The sequence below is a fragment of the Callospermophilus lateralis genome, chromosome 6, assembly GCF_048772815.1.
Source record: "Callospermophilus lateralis isolate mCalLat2 chromosome 6, mCalLat2.hap1, whole genome shotgun sequence".
In the NCBI taxonomy this organism is placed as follows: Eukaryota; Metazoa; Chordata; class Mammalia; order Rodentia; family Sciuridae; genus Callospermophilus; species Callospermophilus lateralis.
Genome location: NC_135310.1, coordinates 129,007,757 through 129,030,983, shown reverse-complemented (window position 1 = coordinate 129,030,983; position 23,227 = coordinate 129,007,757). Strand labels below are relative to the sequence as shown.

Here is a 23,227-nt window from a genome sequence, read left to right as displayed (position 1 = left end):
TGATCAGCATGATAAAGGGTTAGACACTCATAAGTTTCAACATAAAGGGAACTAAATAGTGCTGTACTTTCTTTACTTCAGAATACTTACATAAAATCTTTTATCTCTTAAAGGTAATGGGGAAAAAAACATAGGTCATATGAACATCTGAAAACACACAGGCACACAAACTTGGATGTGCCCATTTTTTGAGACAGATAACCATGAGATGTTTTTGATAAAAATTAGGGGAAGACTATAATCGATTTTTTAAAAAACTAGGTGTTAGCATTTTCAAAATCATGAAAAGGCAAAACATATCTTTTTCAACTCACTTTCATTGTTGTACTTAATAAATTAAATTGGATCATAGTACAGTCCCCCATGCCTATTCACTTGCTATTTTTTTATGATGTTATCATCTGTGCTCCCAATTTTTCTGCTCCCAGGATAGCATCTTCTAGAATCATTTCCTTTTAGTAATATTAAAGGATCAATTTTTGTTTTCTTTAAACATGTTTATGTTTCAGAGTTAAATGTGTCTGGAATGGGAGAAATAATCCTTTAACCCTTTAAATTCTAGAGTTAATGTGCATAGCTAATGAAGAATTCTACTCAGGAAGCCTGAATCTTGTGCTATATATATTCCACATTCTGCATATTCCTAATGCTGCTTAACATAAGATGGAAATTTGTCTCAGACTAGTGTTGTTTTTTTTTTACTTTTAGTCACTAAAGTAACTATTTCAGTAGTTTAAACATATATTCAGATCTAATGCAAGCATAAGTTATTTCCATTGCCTCAAGCAAATAACACAATGATATAATTTTAAAACTTTAGAATCATCTTTAATTTGAACTCTTAGACTATAATGTCTTATTAAATATGAATTTATTTATAGATGGAAATTCAGGAATTACCAATTTTCTAGTTTTGTACCAAATCTTAAAATCACATAATTTGATAGGATGTTACATTTCAAAGAAACTTTAGAAATAAATTTTTAATTTGTTCCCCTTTGCCAGAGTTCAAACACAAAATCCAGAAACTCCTGTTGAAATTAATACAGTATATACATTCATATCTCACATTATTTACAGTAAGTTTTTAGAGCTTTACTGGATTATAATTGACAAATAAAATTGGATATATTTATCATGTACATGATGTTTACATTGTGGATATATGTATGCATTGTGGAATAATTGCACAAACCAGCAATTTAATTTTATATAAAGAAATAATATTAGTGTAGGTGCTTATTAGTCTACAAAAAAAGTTAAATGAAATCAAAATCATCTAATTATTCCTCTTATATCTTCCTATTATAATACTCTAAAACATTTGGATTATAAATAATATTTCAAGAAGAGCTTTCCACTCTACCCATCACATTCTTTATTTTTTATCCTGAATATACTGAAGAATAACTCTTCTCTATCCAATCTGATGAGAACCAGCTCACACTTCTGAAGCAAGATATATAGAAATTTGCTTTGTCCACAGTGTGACTTGAAGTCACTGAAGAGAACCTCTGAAGGAGAGTGGTCAGTGCGAGAGAGAGAGAGAGAGAAAGAGAGAAAGAGAGATTTCAAAACAGAATAGTAAAAAGCTATCCTTTTAAATATTAAATATAAACTATAGATTGCTATTTGGAAAATTATCCAGAAAAGGGGAGCTCAAGGATAGAACCAATCTATGCAAACAATATATAGCAGTAGACCAGGTACTTAGTTCCTATTTTGATATCTATAGTGTTAACTGGTACAGTATGCAGAAATATTAGGATTAGTAATTTCCAACAGTAAAAACAGTAAATAATTATGAATTGTGTCTGGTATAAAATCAAACAACAGGTGTTGTCTATAACTTCTACTGTATTACTTATTATTACTTTCACTTTTTGCAAAAAGACCAAGAATTTTATTCCCCCCTACACCTTTTTCTGATTGTTCTTGTGTTATGAACACAATTATTTTGAATGAATATGCAGAGTACAGACCTCCAAAAGGACTACTGAAGGGAGAGACGGTGATTCAGTCAGGGAAGTAGCTAAGTTGGTGATGACCGTAGTTACTGGACAAAGATGTGGTGATATGAGACAGATAGAGGGTTACTCACATTCTCTAGGACATCCCCCTCTCCTTTTCACATTCATCCACATGTAGAGAATATCACTGTTGACATAACTCTAGCATAACTGAGTTTCTCTTCTGGAGTTAACATCACAGCCCGATACCCAGGTGAAAGTAAATATGACTTGAGCAATTTTCCCTGGAGAAAATCAGATTAGAATAAATAAAAAATATATAGGATATGGATTCTCTCAAGACTTTGGGATCTGTATTTCCATGTTTCTAATTATCATGGAGTTGATTAATGTCCAGAACTTTGCTCTCTCAAGGGACACACATAAAAGAAGGCATTTCTCCATGGGACATTGTTTGTTTTTCCTGTCAGACAAATTCTCTTACCCATATTCAGATTTCTCAGTTGTATATGTTCTTCTGTTCATTGCTATGGTGCTTTGGGTGAAGTCATTGTCATTGCTGTTAAAAATTAGCTACATAATTGGGAAATAATTTGTAATTATTTTGTAACAGTTGTCTCTTTTGTAACCAGTTACTTTCACTAACAAATATAAACTTTTTCAATGTCAGTAAATATTAACCATAACATCAGTGTCTCACAAATATTCCATTATAAGGGTAGACCAAATTATTTGAATATATTCCACATTTATATACATTAGATTTGTTTATAATTTTACCATATATTATAAATTTCTGAAATAAAATATTTTCATAATTAGATATGTTTTATAATTAATTAATGAATACATTATTATATATTTAATAAGGACCTTTTCATATTATGAGTCATAATTTTATATTTTAAAGAGTTAAAAAATCTATTTGCCATTATGTCAGTGAACAAGAATCTCTCCAATCATTCCAATTCAGTGATTATTTTTGTTCTCTAATCAGCTGGGTAAAAAATTACACATCACTATGGCCTTTAATCTGCCTTAAGAATACCTTTTTTAAAGTATTTGTCTATATTTTATCCCTATTCTGTGAGATTCATTGTTTGCAGTGAAATCCTCATATATTTAATTGTCTCATGTATATTTTAGTTAAACTGATAAGTCAGAAATCTAATATTGTCATTATTTTGATGAATCATCATTTGTCCCATTAAATGATATTTCCTCACTAATTTGAAATATAGTTATGTGACATGTTGAAATTTCTGATATTTGCATTTTTGTTACAAAGCTTATGAATTTTTCAATAATATGTTTTCCAGGAATATATTCACTGACTACATATAGTCATACAAATTTTACATTATTTTTGTTACTGTTTTCTTTAATGGTTTAATTTCACTTGATTTTTGACATAGATGTAAGATAGATGTTATAGGGGCTAGGGTTATGGCTCAGTGGAAGAATGCTTGCCTAGCATGTGTGAGGCACTGGGTTGGATCCTTGGCACTATATAAAAATAGATAAATAAAATAAAGGTATTGTGTCCATCTACAACTCCAAAAAATTTTTTTTAAAGATATATGTTATAGAATTCTTATCCAATTACTGTTTTCAAACTCTACAGGGAAGAATGTCATTGGTATTTTGATGGGGATTTTGTTGAATCTGTGTAACAATAATGGTAGTATAACCATTCATTCTCCCTATCCAAGGACATAGGAGGCATTTCCATCTTCTAATTTATTCCTAAATTTTTTTCTTCATTTTTTTCTTTTTGAGGTTATTGTGAATGTGATTGTTTTCCTGATTTCTTTCTTGCAGATTAAGTATTAGTACATAGGAAAGTTATTAACTTTTGTATATTGATCTTGTATCCTGATTCTTTGCTCTTTTGGGAAGCTAGGTGAGAAAGAAGGATAAGAGGTTCATGATGAATAAAAATACTGTAACAAAAAATAAGAGAATGTCTTTGCATTGATTTTTGTTATTTCACACACACACATAAAAGTATGATTGATACTTCTGCCTCTGAGATCATAAAACTTCTGAATGGAAAAAAAGAAGTGTGTCACATTAGTTTGGGTAGAGTGAAGTGATGGGAGGAAAAGGGAAGGGAAGGGGGGAAAGGAAGGACAGCAGGATAAAATAGACTTTATTATTGCTGAATGTATATACATGACTGCATGACAAATGTGATTCTGTAACCTGTACACTCAGAAAAATGAGAAATTGAACCCAATCTTATTCAAATGTATGATATGTCAAGATAAAAAAATGGCATTGAAAAAAAAATAATTCTATTTACATGTTAAAATGAAGCCCACTATTATATATAACTACAATGCACTATTAAAAACATTAAAAAGGAATTCCATACACAATAGCAATTAAAAGACAAATACAGGAGACCAGACAGGCCCAGACAGTCCAGTCAATCTGCGGGGAAACAAGGAAAGCCCAAGCTGGCCTAGGAAAGTCTTGCTGATCCCCTTGGGGAGTAGGTAGGCCCGGGACAGCCTAGAACATCTCCACAGAGCCCAATCAGGCCCTGATAGCCCCACTGATACCCTCTGAGCCAAAGCAGGCCCAGTACAATCTTGCCCATCCCTGTGGAAACCAGGCAGGCCCAGGAGAACCCCATCAATTTGTACAGAGACCCAGCAAGCCCAGGAAGGACAGCACCACCAACTAGCATGGAGCCCAAGCCCAGGTCCTGGACCACACTGCCAACCCAAGAGGAGCCCAGGCCCAGGCACAAGATGGCCCACTGGCTGAGGATCATGCCACACTTCACAGCACTGCATCTCCAAAGAGGCAGCCCAAAGCCATCAGTCAGCTTGTGCATTCAGTCCCATCTCTAAAGTGGTTGCCACACTCTTGGGATACCTTCAATGCCATCTCAAATTACCCCCACTGCTGCCACCACCATCTTCAGGCATGGCAGATTTTATCTTAGGACACTGGCCAGTAATTGGAAACTCAACACCAAGGTACTTACAGGTTTGACTCCACCCTGCTACCAACTATGGATGTGGCCCACTGCATCTAAGGACAATAGCCAGGACCTGGAAGACAATCACCAAGTTCCCTGTAGGCTTGGTTACACCCCAGGTATTTCTGCTAGGTGTGCTAATAGCCACCATCTTGTTGCAGAGGCAGGAGAGAGGCAAAAGAGGTACCTAAAGAGTAAGAGAGGTACCTATAGAGTAGGAGAAGTACCTATAGAGTAGGAGAAGTTGGCTGTTAATAGGAGAAAAGAAAGAGGTGACCCAGCAAGGGTACAGAATAGAAGACACAGAGACACACCCAGACAAATATAGTTATCTCTCACTAGACAAAGGTACTGAAAACATACATACATTTCCCAGGTACTGGGAAAGCCGAAAACCCATATGCAGCAAAATGAAACTAAACACCTATCTCTCACCATACACAAAACTCAACTCAAAGTGGATCAAAGACCTAGGAATTAGATCAGAGACCCTGCACCTAATACAAAAAAAAAGTAGGCCCAAATCTTCATCATGTCATATTAAGTTCTGACTTCCTTAACCATACTCCTAAAATGCAAGAAATAAAACCACAAATTAATACATGGGATGAATTCAAACTAAAAAGCTTCTTCTCAGCAGAGAAAACAACCAATAATGTGAAGAGGGTACCCAAAGACTGGGAGAATATCTTTATTACACACACATCAGATAGAGCACTAATCTCCAAGATATATAAAAGTACTCAAAAAATTTAAAGCTAAAAATATAGATAACCCAATCAATAAGTGAGCCAAGGCACTGAACAGACACTTCTCAGAAGAAGATATACAAGTGATCAACAAATATATTTAAAAAATGTTCAATTTCTCTAGAAAGTACAGAAATGCAAATTAAAACTACGTTTTCATCTCATCCCAGTCAGAATGGCAATTATCAAGAATACAAGTAATAATAAGTGTTGGGGAGGATGCTGGTGGGACTGTAAATTGGTGCAACCACTATTTAAAACAGTATGGAAATTCCTTAGAAATCTTGGAATGGAACCACCATTTGACCCAGCTATCCCACTTCTCAGTCTATAACCAAAGGACTTAAAATTAACATACTATAGTGACGCAGTCACATCAATGTTCATAGTAGCTCAATTCACAATAGCTAAATTGTGGAACCAACTTAGATGCCCTTCAACAGATAAAAGGATAAAGAAACTGTAGTACATATTCACAATTGAATATTACTCAGCATTAAAAGAGAATATAATTATGGCATTTGCAGGTAAATTGATGGAGTTGGAGAATATAATGCTAAACGATGTAAGCCAAGCCCCAAAAATTAAAGGCCCAAGGTTCTCTCTGATAAGTGGATGCTGATGCATAATGGGGGTGGAGGTTTGATTTTGCAAAGGGGAGGGAGAGAAGAGGAGGGGACATGCAGGCAGGAACAATGATGAAATGAGATGAACATCATTACTCTAGGTACATGTTTGATTGCACATGTGGTGCAACTACATTGTGTACAACCAGAGAAAAGAAAAGTTGTGCTACACTTGTGTACAATTAATTGAAATGCATTCTGCTATCATGTATAACTAATTAGAACAAATTTTTTAAAAAAATTAAAATACAAATACATAGGTATAAGTATAACAACATGTTTAGGTCACCAATGTAATAATTCAAGTTAATTTAATTATTAAAAAAAACGAGTGGATAAAAATTTTTATGTAAAGTTTTAAAATATCAATAACTTTTTTTTCGGTAATTTGACATAATTCAATAATGCATATGGAATAAAATGTCAGACAGGGAAAGGAGATTGAAAGGAGAGGAGTAGCATGGAACTGGTGTGGAAGTAAATGTTCATACCATAAAGTCACATGTTTTAAGGCTAGAATATTTTAAATAGTGTTGTGTTTTTATAAAATTTATGTTTTATTGAATAACAAGAAAATACCTTCCATTTATTTAAGGCATTTTCATAGAGTTCTTTTATAGAAAATTATGTGGCATACATAAAAGTAGGAAAAATGCACAGTCTATAAATCTTAAGTGAAGTTAGCCAATCCCTAAAAAACAAATGCCACATGTCTTCTCTTATATAAGAGAGGTGACTCAAAACAGAGTAGGGAGGAAGAGCAAGAGAAGAAGATTACCACGAAACAAGAAAGAGAGGTGGGAGGGAATGGGAGGGAGAGGGGGAATTGCACGGAAGATGGAAGGAGACCCTCATGGGTTACACAAAATACATATACGATGGTTTGAGGGTGAAGGGAAGAAAAAAGAGAGAGAGATAAGTGTCACAGTAAAATAGGTAGAGAGAGGTGATGGGAGGGGAGAGGAGGGGTGGAGTGATAGGGAGGGCAGCAAAATACAACTGACACTAGGATTGCTGTATATATACACATGGATGTATAACCAATGTGATCCTGCAATCTGTACACATGGAAAAATGAGAATACATACCCTATTTGAATCAAATATATGCTATGTCAAGATCATTGTATTGTCCTGAGAAACTAATAAAAAATAAAAATAAATCATTAATCCAAAAAAATTAATTTTCATTTTCCCTAAATCAGTCCTTTAAAAATAAGATTTCCAGAAAACATAATTGTATTAAATACTATGTTGAAAATGCAATTTTAAAAACAACAGAATATGATAGAATTAAAAGTTAAATTCTGTTTATAAGAGAAAAAAATCATAAAAGATGAGAAAATATTTTTTTAAAAGAAACAAATACCTAAAATAAATGACAAAACATTAGTAGTCTAACAGCCACCATTTTTCTACCCTAATTTTTCTTGGGTTAGCTCAGCAGTTACACAAAAATTCTTACTTGTATCATCTCAACTGACCCTACTTCAAACATTGAAGAAAATTATTACCTATACTTTAGAGATGGGAAAATGAAGCTTGGGTAAATGAGTTGACTCTTCTTTCAAAAGGAGCAAGCAACTCCTTAGGATTTGGTCCCAGGAGTTCCTGGGTTGGGATCCTGAAACCATTTAGAAATAGTGTCAAACAAATTGAAAAGGGATGAGGCTTAGTATAATGGTTATGGTTAAAGGTCATCAGTCTAATGAACTATATAAAAATTAAATGAAGAATATTATATATAAAACATTTGATTTCAAAAATGAGCATAAAAATATAAAATGGATTATAATACTCATGTTCAGAATTCTGAAAAAGAAGGAAGAATAGAGATTGAAAAAGAGTAAAGACAGATCATCTATTTATTACTGTAACAGAAAAATATAAAATTGCTTATATCTGTAGTATGTAATTAAGGATTTTGACCTATTTTACTATATTTTTTAGGTTCTTATACTGAATATTGTTTTAAATGAATATATGTATATTTTTAGAGGTATCAGACCTTATAATACTTTATTATATGAGAATTTTGTTATTACAAAATTACAGAATTCTTTACTTCTGTAATTCTGTGGATCATCATCAAATGTCCAGCAAAGTCAATATTAATATACACTTCTCAAAAAGACAGTATTAATCTGCATTTACTCAATGTATAAGTACAAGTATTTGACATGTTCAAATTTATGTATGTTTAGAATTTTACTGAAATATTTCCTTAAAAATAGAGCCCATATTTATCAATGTCTACTTTAGATATTATACTTCATTTTACAATTTTATTACATGCATAAATATAAAAACTGATTTCAGAATTATCCAATTTACTTACAAATTTTACTTATAAATTTTTATATTTTACAACTCCAGTTACCTCTGGGTATAAAAGCAATTTGTTTTCTTTCTAAAACACAAATGTTTCCAAATTCTAAAGTGTATCTGGGTCAGATATTATTACTTGTATATTATTCACGAGGTTGAAGCAAAAGGATTGCAAGTTGGAGATCAACCTCAACAATTTAGCAAGGCCCTAAGGACTTAGCAAGACCCTGTCTCAAAATATAACATAAAAAAGGGCTGGGGATGTGGCTCAGTGGTTAAGTCGCCTGGGCTCAGTACCCAGTACCAAAGTAATAAAAAATTAAATATATTTGGCCCTAGGAGTTTATGATAAAGAATTGGGGGCTTAGTAAGAACTTTCTCTTAAAGGCCAGTTTCACTGGCCGTGTATTCATATATGAACATAGGAAAGTTATATCCAATTCATTCTACTGTCTTTCCTATTCTTTTAACCCTTCACTTCACTTCATTCCCCTTTCTCTGATACATGAACTTCTATCCTCCTCTCCTCATCCACATATCAGAGAGACCATTAGACCTTTGGTTTTAGGAGATTGGCTTATTTTGCTTAGCATGACAGTCTCCAGTTCCATTCATTTATCAGCAAATGTTATATTGCATTCCTCTTTATGGATGGGTAATATCTCATTTTGTGTATATATATACCACATTGCATTTATCCATTAATTTGTTAGAGGACACCTAGATTGGCTCCGTAGCTTAGCTGTTGTGAATTGAGCTGTTATAAATATTTATGTGGCTACATCACTGTAGTGTGCTGATTTTATATCTTTAGGTATGTACTAAGGCATGGGATAAAGATGTCAAATATTGGTTCCAGTATTCAAGTTTTCTGAGGAATCACCATACTGCTTTCCAGATTGCACCAATTTCCAGTCCCACCTTCAAATATGAGTGTGACTTTTCCCCCCACATCCTCACCAACAATTATTATTACTTGTATTTTTAATAATTGCCATTCTGACTGAAGTGAGATGAAATCTCAGAGTAGCTTTCACTTGTGTTTCTCTAATTGCTAGAGATATTGAGAATTTTTTCATATATTTCTTGACCACTTGTATTCCTTTTTCTGTAAAGTGCCTGTTCAGTTCTTTTGCCCATTTAATGACAAGGTTATTGGGGGGGTACTTTTATTTGTTTGTTTGGTGTTAGATTTTGTTGAGTTCTTTGTACAGCTTGAAAACTGATGCTCTGTGTTGCAGGTAGCAAAGATTTCTCTCCCATTCTATATGCTCTCTTTTTATGTTCTTACCTGTTTCCTTTACTGTGAAGGATTTATTGATTCTTGATTTTACTTCTTGAGCTTTGGGAGTCTTCATGAGGAAGTCAATTCCTAGACTGACAAGATAGAGAGCTGGGCCTACATTTTCTATACTAGGTGCAGATTCTCTGAATTAATGCCTAGATGTAAGGGTTCTGTGTTTGGGAATGAGGTCTCTGATAACTTCATGACTGTGGCATTCTTGGTGGCTAGGAAGTTTCTGTGCAAAGACACAGGATGCCTGACTGTTGTAGCAATGCCTTGCTTAAGGAGGCTCTATGTTAGAGTCTTATCAGCCTTGGCCTTGATCTCAGGCATAGAGCTCCTGTGAATAAAAAAACTCTCTTGTTAGGCAACCACAATGTTTCACCAAGCTCCACTGCACCTGAATCTGTCCACATAACACTAACAATGAACTTTCTTGAGAGCTACACTAAGCTCCTAACATTGCACATTGCAACTACAGTATGTAACTGAGGAATAAACTGCATAATGTTGCTAACTGTATAACCTGCTTAATGACACAATGAACAATAATGTGCTACTGATGCCAGTGACCTAATGTAACCTATTGATATAAATAAAGCTGGTAGTTTGGGCATTCTGAAATTCTACCATATTTTATGCCTCTACATCTTGTCTCTGTGTCTCCTTTTCATTTTCGTTACACCTAGGTCCTTGATCCACTTTGAATTTTGTTCAGGATGAGAGACAGCGGTTACATTTTATTCTGCTATATATGGATTTCCAATTTTTCTAGCAACATTTTTTAAGATACTATGCCAGGTTTCTGTTCTCATGACTAAAAGGCTCAGGGATTACTCCAGTTGAACTGGGCTAACTGGGTTGCATAAAATAACAAGTACCTTTTCTTGGGGTTGCTTTGACGGCTCCTCTGACCTTAAGGGTCTGCAAGAAGAGAGAGAGAAACAGCATGCTCTGAGCCCTTTTATTGAGGAGAAGCTATTCAAATGAGGCAAGGGTTCAGGTTTCAGGGGGTTGAGTCATGCTGTCTACTGTCAGCAGGTTCACTGACACCTGGGTAGGCCACATCCAATGGCACAGTAAGAGAAGGGGACACACCCAAGATACTTTCTTGGAAGATTCTATCCTAAACAAGGCAAAGGGTTATATAACAAAGAAACAAGTGAGCATAGCTTCACCAATGGGTCTGTAGCAAGACACACTCATGCATGAGACACTGACCCTCAAACCCAAGAAGGGTGGGGATATCCAGATGTAGAAGAACAAAATGTGACCTCTACCACTCATCCTTCACAAAGTCAACTCACACTGGATCAAAGCCCTAGGAAATAGACCAGAAACTGCAACTGCTAAAATAAAATGTAGGTCCAACACAGTAACCTGTTGGCACATGAAATAACTTTCTTAACTAGACTCCTAATGCACAAGAGATAAAACCAAAAAATCAATAAGTGGGTTAACATCAAATCAAAAAACTTCTGCACAGCAAAAAACAAGATTATGAAGAAAAAGCCTACAGAATTGGAGGAAATCTTTGCCACCTGCTCCTCAGATATATCCAGAATATATATAGAACTCAAAAAACTTAACACCAATAAACCAAATAACCAATTAACAAATAGTAAAAGAAACTAAACAAACACTTCTCAAAACAAAAAATACTTGTGACCAACAAATAAATGAAAAAAAAAAGTTTCAACATTTCTACCAATTAGGGAAATGCAAATCAAAACTACATTGAGATTTTCATCTCACACCAGTTAGAATGACAATTATCAAGAATACAAATAAGTGTTGGTGAGGATGGGGAAGATGAAAGGTATACACAAATTGTTGGTGTAATTGAAAATTAGTGCAACCACTTTGGAAAGCAGTAGGGAGATTTCTCAAAGAACTATGAATGAAACCACCATATGACCCAGCAATCTCACTCCTCAGTATATATCCGAAAGATCTAAAATCAACATACTATAAGGATGTAGCCACATCCATATTTATAGCAGCACAATTTACAAAAACTAAGCAATGGAACCACCCTAGTTTCCCATCAACAGATGAATGGATTAAGAAAATGTAGTATATATACACAGTGGAGTTTTTACTCAGTCAAAAAAATGAAATTATGGCATTTGCTGGTAAATAAAACTAGACACTATCATGCTAAGTGAAATAAGCAAAACTCGGAAAATTAAGGTTGAATGCTTTCTCTAATATGCAGAATCAAGTCAAAAATAAGGGGTAAAAGAGATGGAAACAAAGGGAAGAGGGGGCAGGATTCCATCAAAATAAAAGAAAATTGGTGAACTAGATGGAGGGAATTGTGTGTAAGGGAGAGGGGACCAGATAAGAAAAGAGCAGCAGAATAAATCTGACCTAACTTTCTTCGTGTGTGTGTTTGTGTGTGTGTGTGTGTATGTATGTATATATATATATATATATATATATATATATATATATATATATATATACATACATACCACAGTGAATCTCACTATCATGTACATCCACAAAACACTAACAAAAAAATCCTTAAACTACCTAAATAAAAGAAATATCAATAGAGTATAGGAAGGGATTGGGGGGAAGGGGAAGGAGAGTACTAGGGACTGAATTAGAGCAAATTATATACCATGCTTTTGTACATATTTCAAATTAATTCTAAAGTTATGTATAACTAAATAAATCTTAATGATATGTAAAACTAAAAAGAGTGAATAAAAAGAAAAAAATTTTTAAAAAGAAATTGAATTATACCAGCGGAAACACTATCAACTTGGAATTAAAGGACATAAGTAGGTCAAAATGAAGGAAAACTATCAGACATCTGGGATTCTCTAGCAGAGGGGAAACAGAGCTATTTGACTGTAAATATGTGCTATCATTCAAGAAAAGCAAAGAGTGAACTCCAAAGATTATTCACAGAGTAGCAGGACTGTTCCTCCCACCCTAGTCCCAAAGTGCATAGACCGGCTGGCCAAAGGCTGTCCTGATATTTACAGAGGGTGACCACATCTAGATTTAGATATGTAGACAGGCCAGGCTGCTGAGTCCCAGACACTCAGGAACAAAGCACTGCCCAGAGCTGAGGAGGCAGCACTGCAGCCTTGTTGCCTGGAGCCCAGAGGATCAAGTTAAAGAGAATTATTCTTGAACCTTAGAATCAAATCAAATTTGTCTTGTTAGCTTTTAGAATTGTCTGAGCACTACCATCCCCTTTTTCCTTATAGTTTCTCCATTGGTATAGCAATGTCTATCCTGTGCTAATTCCACTTTTGAATTTTGGAAGCACATAATCTGTTTGCTTTCACAGATCAACAACAAGAAGAAATTTTGTCTCAGGATAATCATAACTTGAGTCTCACTCATTTATAATTTAACCAATACTTAGATAAGACTTTGGACTTAAAGTTGATACTAAAAAGAATTAAGTGATAGCAATTCTATATTAAAAGCATTATTTATGGTGACATGAAGACTGTATTTTGAACCATTACCTAAAAGAGTTAATGAATTTCCAATCTCTCCCTTCTTTTATGCTGGATGTCAGAATCCATTTCCCTCCCCCCATTATTCCCTCTTTTCCAGAAACCTGTTGGGGAAGTTCTTAGATTACAATAATTGTATTTATTTTAGCACACAGAGATGCTCTACCAGTGAACTAAACCCCAATCATTTTTACTTTTTCTTTTAAGCCCTGGTCTCACTGAATTGTGGAATATGGCCTCAGTACTTCTGCCTAAACTTCCAAAGTCACTGGGATTATAAGTGCATCCCACTGAGCCCAGTTAGAAAATGAATTTTAACTTCATGAATGTTTATACAGATATACACATTTCCGCATACACATTTTATAAAACATATATTCACTAACAAAAAAAAAACTTTAAAGAAATCATCGAAATAATTTTATATGTTTAGTAGTATAGGTGATAGGAAGTAGTCGGTGAATGACCTTAACATGTTTTGCAAAGCTCATTATGAGTAGAAATGAAGGATGTCGTCACTGACTGGAATTTTAATTACCGTCCCTCTCCATTTTTTATAGCTTTATTTGTATTTGTTTGTTTAGTACAACTGATTGTTTTCTAGAAGAAACAGAGTCACAAGTCTCTGCAATTCTTCTCTCCAGAGATCTATCTCCCTCTCTGATATAGCAATTGGAAATTGCCTGGGAAGAACAGCTCAAGAAATGGCGACTGAATAAACAAGCTAAACAATATCTACCTGAGGATGGTTTGAGCGAAGAGATTGCAGGAGAGAGTTGGTGCTAATAAGTTGCCACAGGGGGGTGCCTCCACTACCTCTCCTGGAACTGTGTTCATGGACAACCTTTCCATCAAAACCATAGGAGCCTCTACGGCTAGGTCATCATTCTTCCTGGAAGGTAGGGCTTTCTTTTCTTTCTTTCTTTCTTTCTTTTCTTTTCTTTTTTTTTTTGTAGTTGTAGTTGGGCAGAATGCCCTTATTTTATTTGTTTATTTTTATTTGGTGCTGAGGATTGAACCCAGTGCCTCATGCATGCTAGGCAAACACTCTACAATAGAGCTACAGAACCAGCCCTGAAGGTAGGATTTCTTTTCATGTTATGGGAAAAAATAAAGAGAATTTTATCTGATTTAGCAAACATAATCATTTACTATTTTTTAGCCATAAAAATTGACTAATGTCTTCTCTTTCTCAGACAAAAATCCTCTAATCCTCATCTTTATTAGCAGAATGTGAAAGGGGGAGGAAGGAGTTTCATAGTGGTGTTTTCCTGGAAAATATCTACTCAGGGACACATAAATAAATATACAAGGAACAAATTGAAACTATGTAGAGTTATACAAATAAAATGTGACCACTCGTCTATTTGTTCTTCCAGTAGACATCAAATACTTCAACACAGCATAGTTCTAGTTATCCAACAGCAGGAAAGATTATGCCAACAAAATCAAGGTCACTTCAGGTACATTAAAGCATTCAGGATTTTTATTTTACTACCACAATATTTGGCCAAATAGAGAGATGCTAAACAATGTGATCAATGTCAATTTTCTTCTTGTTGTTATAATTCTGGAAGAAGAACTAGTTGCTCAAAATATGTAATAGTTTCATCTTATCCAAATTTAAGCATGCAATTACTACCATGGTTGCCAAAGAAAATTAGGCATATATTCTTCTTAAACTGGTCTATATAATTACCTGAATCTGGGCATAATGACCAAAGGTTCTAGGATGTATTTGTTTTCTAATTAGGTTGTTTGAAAGCAACCAGAAAATTTTACTAGGGAAGATTTTTTAAAGGAATCTTTTTAAATTTAACTCTCATAGTTAATCAATGCTGTAGTCTCTTTGGAGACTAAACTTGACCAATCAAAAGTAGATTTTCATAACCACAATTCTTAATCTTTGCAATTTAATAGTTTGAATTATACATTCTATATAATTTACTTTATAAAAGGTGGTTGACTTTGTGTACTTTTACAATAAAAGCATCTAAAAGCTTGTGGGCCTAAGAATCATCAAGGGTAATGGTTGCTTATTAAAAACTATGAATTAGGTTTTTCTAGAGAGCAATATTTGTAAATCAGACCAATATCTCCAATAGAGAAATACAGAAGTTATCCTTAGTTTTACTGCTGATTGCTTCTACCTTTAGTAATTGATTGCTTCATAGAAAAGCAATGAATACGAATGATAGTCATATCTAACAATTCCTGCTTAATATTATAATTAATCTTACTGTATCTCAACTAGATATATGTTCTCTAAGTCTGATCTAGTCTATGTATTTTTCAATTTATGTATCTGTGTTATCTATTGTCTATCATGTATCTATGCATGTAGAAATAATTTTATTTTCAACTTCTTTGCTTTTTCAGTTTCCACGTTGATGGCCTATGTGTTTTATTTTCAGATAGTTCACGTATGTCTCAAATCTGTTTTGCTATATAACCCTAATGTCTATTCTGCTTTGTATTTAGCATGTTAATTATGTGCATTTGTCTCTTCTTCTATATAAAAACACAATTTCTTATTTGTGCATATTACTTCTCTGTATATCATTCCAATATTGAAATGCTCATTATTTTTCTATTGGTTATTGTATAAAATTTTTTTCTTCCCACAGGAATAAAATTTATAAATTATCAAGAAAGATGAGTCTCAATTAAGGAACAATGAAGGGGTTCAATTTTAGCAACCCAGCAGGCTTTATCTTACTGGGATTCTCTGACCAGCCACAGTTGGAGATGGTTCTTTTTCTGGTCATCTCTGTTATCTACATTTTGACACTGCTGGGGAACACAGAGATCATACTGGTTTCATACTTGAATCCCAAATTCCACACCCCCATGTATTTCTTCCTCTGCAATCTTTCCTTCCTGGACCTCTGTTTTACTACCAGTATTGTCCGCCAGATGCTTTGGAATCTCAAGGGCCCTGAGAAGACCATCAGTTACACTGGTTGTGTGATCCAGTTATACATTGCTCTAGAATTGGGCTCCACAGAGTGTGTCCTCCTGACTGTTATGGCCTATGAATGTTTCAATGCTATCTGTCGACCACTCCACTACGGTGTTATCATGCACCTAAAACTTCTCCAGCAACTAGCAGCTGTGGCCTGGACCAGTGGTTTTGTGGAGTCCACAGTTTAGACCACCCTTGTTTTCCAGCTGCCTCTCTGCAGCCACCACAGAGTGGATGATTTTATGTGTGAGGAGCCTGCACTGATTAAAATTGCTTGTGTGGACACAACCTTCTTGGAAAATGAGCTCTCCATAGCTACTGTCCTCTATGTGGTTATAACTCTTGGGCTTATCCTGGTCTCCTATGGCTGCATTGTTAGGAGTATGCTGAGGATAAAATCCACTAAAGGCAGGAAGAAAGCTTTTGGGACCTGTGGATCTCACCTAATTGTTGTGGTTTTGTTCTTTGGGACTATAATTTCTGTGTATATACAACCCAAGAGCAAGTACACACAGAATCACAGAAAATTCCTCACCCTTTTCTATACTGTGGTGACACCCTCACTTAATCCTTTGATCTGTACCTTGAGAAACAAAGAATTTAAGTGGGCAATAAAAAGGTTGCTGGCAAGAGACCCAAGTTAGGGAGAAATGCAAAACACACCCAAGAATTCTCTCAGACTTTGGGGACTTGTAGGTTTTATCTAATTATAGTTTCTTTTTTCATCTACAAGGAGCATAACTAAATATTCTAGGTGGGGAATTTTCCTTAATGACATCCTGATCTTAGCTACATTATGTCCTTCTTATCCTCCTTTCAAGAAATGTATGCATCTTCTTTTTGCAGTACTTCATATAAGAGTTTTATAAATAAATAAATATTTGTAGATGAACCAATGTGTATGGAATGTGTATGTGTAAATAAAGCTTAGTGTCACTACTCTAATGACCAACAACATGACTGACATGGTTATGACAAATACGTTTTTTTATCATAAAAGTAAATTCTACACCTTGTGAAGGTAGGATTTGGATCATAACTTCAGAAGTTTAAATTTATCTGAGAATGATTCCTGTTCCTTTTTAGTGCTCACATTTGATAGTATTATAGGCAGTGGATATCTGTAGTTTATTTAAAAGTGAGAAGGCCTAATAGAAAACATCATTGTCTAACAATTTGCCTTTTGGGGGGATATTTTATTCTTTTTCTTTGAACAGCGGCATCTGGGATTATGTACAACCAGAAAATTTTCTGCTCTTTTTGAATCACAGAAGAAGCTTCAGAGATGAGACAGAAGATTTAATATTGATAGACAGTGAAGTATTGATAAGTTAACTTAGGTAACTCTCTTATGCATATTTTATCAGCATAAAATGACAGTCATCTCTTTTAATAAATATTTTAGATCTAAATCTGTACTCTAAGACAATGCAAAAACAATTTTAAGTATTATTACTAAGTGTGAATATTTAAGTTTCACAAAAGTAAATGCAGCTTTACAATAATGTTTGCCTTTGCCATTTATATACCATTTTTATATTATAAATTTGTAGAATTTATGAGGTGGTTTATCTTCATATTAAATAAAAAGATTTTATCTGTTCTATCTAATGAGATACTTAAAATTTGATAGTTAAAAAGTTAACAATCTGCCTTGTTTTCCAAATATTCACAATATTTTACTTACAAAATATTATGATCCTTGTAAACTTTAGATACTTGCAACATGTTATTATTGGATGTCACTTCATTAAATAAAATAAAAGTTTTAACAGAGAGTGATTCTGAAGAATCTTTTAAATACATGTAAATAAATCTAGGTGAATATAGTAAATAGTAAGTGGATGATAAAAAAAATTGCAAAAAGAAAAACATGATGTGCAGTCAGAAATGATTGATAAGGTAACTAAGGAAGTACTTCTATAAACCTTGCATTTCTCTGTTCATAAAATGTAATTTGACATTCATAATTATATCTACTCATATTCAAATTAAATTTGTATTGGTGGATTAGGATAACCAAATGCTTAATGAGTAGTATAATTACCTAAACAATTCAAAATCTCATAACTTCAAACAATAAATATGAAAACCAAAGTTATATTCCAATACCCAGAAAAATGTAAAAACTCTTAAATATCTTCTATGTATTCATTATATTTTAACCAAAGATTTTACCTAACATTTTTTTTCAGCCTCAATTGGCTTTTTTAAACCTGTTATACCATAAATTAAATGAGACTCATTTCTAGCAGTTCAGTCTCCTTCCCACTGGATTTCACAAAGTGTGCCTCTCTAGACAAGGTGGGCTGATGCTGCAGTTGAACACAGGGAACTTTTTCTTGGTTTCCCTCTTTTTCTGATCATTTTCCTTCACACATTTCAGGAAATTACCTTGACTTAGAGGGCTTAATATGCTCAACAATCATATTATTTTTCTTGGCAATAATCTTGCCCTTAATTTGTTTGTTTACAAAAGCACCAACAGTGTGCTGGGTGACACTGTAGCAGTCCCTTCTGAACAATACACACTCACTTGCCATCTACTATATAACCCTTCTTGTAAATTCACATATATGTAGCCAAAGGAACAGTTCCATGATTTATAAAAGGTCTAGAGAACATACATCAAGTGCCTCTCTTTCCCACTGTGATTGTCATTTTGGTGAAGTACTGGAAGGTGGTGGGTCCTTTAGTTAACCTTTTATTGCAACATAGAATTCATATTATACACTTGTACTCCAGTGACTTGGGAGGCTGAGACAGGAGGATGGCGAGTTTGAGGCCAGCCTCTGAAAGTTAGTGGAATGCTGGCTCAAAACTTAAGAGGGTGGGGACTATGTAGAACCACAGCCTCTGAGACTGGAGTCTCTGTGCTTCTCCCTTGCTAGCAAGACAATAAACCTTTTTCCATTTTCTCAAAACTGTGTCCTCATTATTAAATTGCTATCAGGGATGATGATCAAACTTTCAGTAACAAATTTGACACATCAGATGGGGCCTGAGAGCTGCCTCCACTTTGGCTTTCTTGGGAATACCTGGCTGTCCAAGAAATCCCACTTCCAAACACGTTGAGAGCTGACTGCCTGTGAGTTAGGAGACTGGGTGAGTTTGCCTCAGGTTGAACAAGAGGAGCTATTCCTGTGAATAAAAGGAGGAACTGGGGGACTATCCCAGCAGCTGCCACAGCTCCTTTTACTTTGGGGAACTCCAGCCTTTTCTCCCTAAAAGGTACAGGTTGCTCTCTCTTGGTCTACTTTGAGAAAAAGGAAACTGACTTAGTGAAGTCAAGACATGCTTAGCCACCAGGAAAGTTCCCCAGTGTGCACACTCAGACTCCTGGTTCCACGCATCTGGCTCCTCTTTGTGGGAACATCTGGTCCCTCCCTGTGGAGACATCTGTGGTTCCACTGGTCTAGGAGTCTTGGTTGAGCAGGACTCAAGAACCTAGGTATTTTTACACCCTTCAGGTCTGTTCTGGGTTCTCATCTGTTTGCTGACCTTGGGTTTGGGAATTCCCTCTAGTGTCTATCTATGTTTTTGTTTGTGTCTTTTGCTGTCTCTTTTATAATATGGGCAATACTGTGTTGATCCTATAGATAGCCCCTTGGGAAAGATCTTGGCTGCTCTCTCAGTTTTAAAGATTCCCAATTGTTGGCCATGGTTTTTGAGATCCTTTCTGGTTGTGTGTTTTATTTTGTACAATCTGGCACTTGGAGTTGAGCTCTCAAAGGTAAAGTAAGCAGAAGAAATTTGTTTATGCAGGTCTCTCTATTTAACCACATTTCTGTCAACCATGGCTTCAGTGATCCTCTTTCTGTCTCTGGTTTTTGTATCAGTTATTGGCCTTTTAAGACATGGGCCATGCTGCATTGATCTTTTTGGTAGGTAGTCCCTTGAGAAGAGAGATCTTGGCTGAATAGGCCACCTATTGGGTATAGCTGTTACCATCTAAGGGTTCTGGTTTTTTTTTCTCCATTTACCAAAGAAATGAAGACCAGGACACAGAGATAGCAAGCAAGAAGTAGATTTATTGCAAAAAGCGACAGAGATACAGATATAGACGTCTCTGAAGAGAAGAGACTCCAGAAGCTGAGATCCAATTGGTGAGTTGGGGGCTTATTCTTTTTATGGTCTATGGAATTTCCTCATTTCCTTATCTTCTCCTCTGTCCACACTCTCCTCACTGTTATTGATTGGGTGCCTCCTCTGTCCACATATCTGTTTTAGCTTTTCTATTGGATCCCCAGTTGAGGAACATGAGTACAAAAAGTATCTGTCTGATTAGGTCCCCTGCTTGTGTCCACCAGCACTTTTCTAAAGCAGGAAGTTGACCTCATAAGACCCTCTCCATGCACCTTTGTTCTGGTCCTGCCCCTAACCTCCTCACTCACTACCTTGCCCTGGCTCCCTAAGCCCTCCTATCTCTTCCTCATACTCCTATCTAAGAGAAAGATGTGACTTTGAATGGTTTTCTGGATTATTATACAATCTTACATTTGGACTTGGTCTACCAGAGGTAAAGTATATGGAAGAGATTCTCCATTACAGGTATTTGTGAAGTTGCATGATAAGGAGTCTTAAGGCATTAAGTTGAAGGCACAAAAAGGCATTGCCTCTGATGTGCAAGGACAAGAGGACACCAGCCCAGGGCTGGGAAAAAATCCCAGGAAAGCTGCCTGGCCTGAAAAAAAGTTGCAGAGGGCAAAGTGAACTTGGCCTCTACCCTTCCAACCCCTTTTGCACACAGGAGAGTGGAGGCTACTGACCACAAAGGACATGGCAGTAAGTTCCAGCACTGTTAGGTTTATGACCTGGGGACAGGAATAGTCTCCACTTTTAAGATCTGACAGGACCCTTTATTTGGCCAGGGAATATCTGTCATTGGAGGAGAGCAATTCTGGTTATGACAGTATCCCATCAAACTAACTGCATGTGGATCCTGGCAGGATGAACAACTACATCAAAAAAAGAATAAAACAGAAACTACAGTCAACCCCTGTTTTCACAGCAGCCTCTGCCAACAGATATAAATAAATACATATATATTTACATATAAATAAATAAGGGCTCTGTCTTATTTCTGTTGGCCTTGACTAAGTCTATTTCTGTTCGTTAACACTGTTTTCTAAATGTACAAGAGATTCAAGGCTATTCTTTGATTTTTGCTAATACTGCTCACCCATGTAGACCTGTGATTATGGTTACCATACCCTATGGATTCTAAATTTTACTTTAAAATTTAAACTTAGTTAAATGTAAAGCTTAATAGAACACTTTTCCAAGTTGGTGTTTTTCAATATAAAATTGTCTGTAACAATAGTCTCCTTCAGATTTATATAGCAATAACAAATGTGGCTGCTAATTTTTTTTCTCTTTCTTTTTCTTTTGGTCATTTAAGGTTTTTTAACTAAATAAAGAAAACCTGTTATCAATAAGTTATATATAAAACTTGTGTTAGTGTTTGCACTGGGATGAAAGTTTAAATGTATTTTTGGAAGGTAATAAGTAGAGCCTGATTTGTTCAAAGATTGACAATGGGTAACATGAAAACATTCTGCCACCTTTTCCACAAAAGGGAAGTTAAGAGCTCTCTTAACCTCTCTGGCTGTTTCAGATTTAATGTTGTATTATGTTAACTGATGTTCAGCTAGACTCAGGAAATAATACATGAGAACTTTGTAGAATGATATTTTATCAGGGGGCAAAGATCAGATTCAGAAATAAAACAGGCTAGAATTAAGCTTTTTTAAAGTTGTTTTCAAAAGATAAATTTTTTGTTATAAAGATTACTGTGATCTCAAAGTAAACAGGGGATATAATAGAAAATTTATGTAAAGGTTTAGGTAAATTGTAAAAGGTATTTAGGCTTGTAAAAGTGTTTTAAAAGCAGTAAAACTTGGGACTGGGGCTGGGTCTCAGTGGAAGAGCACTTAGCTTAGCACCGAGTTTGATCCTCAACACCACATACAAATAAATAAATAAATAAATAAATAAAGTATTGTGTCCATGTACAATCAAAAAAATATTTTAAAAAAAGAAAGAAAAAAAAAGTAAATCTTGCCAGGTGCAGTAGCACATGCTTGTAATTCCAGCGGCTTGGGAGGCTGAGACAGGAGGATCACAAGTTCAAAGCCAGTCTCAGCAAAAATGAGGCACTAAGCATCTCCATGAGACCATGTCACTAAATAAAATACAAAATAGGGCTGGGGATGTGGCTCAGTGACCAAGTGCCCCTGGTACCAAAAAAAAAAGTAAAAGTTGTATATAATTGAGTGTTAAATATATGAGTCTTTGTAAAGGCTAAATAGACATTAGTGGGTTTTTTTTCTTTGTAAAACTTTATAACTGTTGTCTGATAGTGTTTTATAGAAGTACTACTTCTAACAGAATAACCTGAATTGATTTGATATGTTATAGTTAAAACTTTGTCCCGGCGTTTCATAAACTGACTTCCAGACACTCACGTATAATCAAATCAAGCCTTTATTGAAGCACACAGGTGGTGGCTGACCAGAACTTAAAGCTGTTCCCCTGATCATCCTGAACAATTGCAAGGGCCCTCCTTATAAGCCTGAAAACCACAAAAGGGATATTCGGGGGGTCTAGCCAATGCAAGCAAGCCAGGTTTACAGAAACAGGAGAGTGCAGTCAAGTGGAGGGATGCTTAGCCAATCACAGTTAGCCCAATCACCTCAGTTACAGAAACAGAGCCCTGTTACCCTAGTTACAGAAACAATTTCCCATTAGATAGTTCTGTGTTCTTAAAGGTTTCTATAGTAAAAGGAAAAGAACATTTTGCCCTGGTTATGACCCTTCTACTTGGCA

At 35.1% G+C, this 23,227-nt stretch overlaps 1 pseudogene; it reads left to right on the top strand.

Annotated features, from left to right (window-relative positions):
- The first annotated feature begins 16,110 nt into the window (after window positions 1-16,110).
- Window positions 16,111-17,043, top strand: LOC143402081 (olfactory receptor 2G3-like; annotated as a pseudogene).
- The last annotated feature ends 6,184 nt before the right edge of the window (window positions 17,044-23,227 follow it).